A 285-nucleotide genomic window follows, 5' to 3' on the forward strand; every position below is an offset into this window, starting at 1 on the left:
AACTCACAGAGATCCTTCTGTCTCTGCCTCCCCAGTACTGGGCTCAAAGGTGTTTGCTACCACACCTTGAACTCAGAGATCCACGTGTCTTTGCTTCCCCAGTGCTAGGATTAAAGGTGTGTGCTACCACACCTTGAACTCAGAGATCTGTCTGTCTCTGCCTCCCAGGCATTGGGATTAAAGGTGTGTACCACCACACCCAACTACTCTCTTTCTTTCCTTTTAACTTTAAGAACTTTAACTTTCAGTCTACCCAACAAGCCAGCCCCTCATACTACAAGTTAC

Source organism: Myodes glareolus, chromosome 4 (assembly GCF_982192425.1).
Source record: "Myodes glareolus chromosome 4, mMyoGla1.1, whole genome shotgun sequence".
NCBI classification, from domain to species: Eukaryota; Metazoa; Chordata; class Mammalia; order Rodentia; family Cricetidae; genus Myodes; species Myodes glareolus.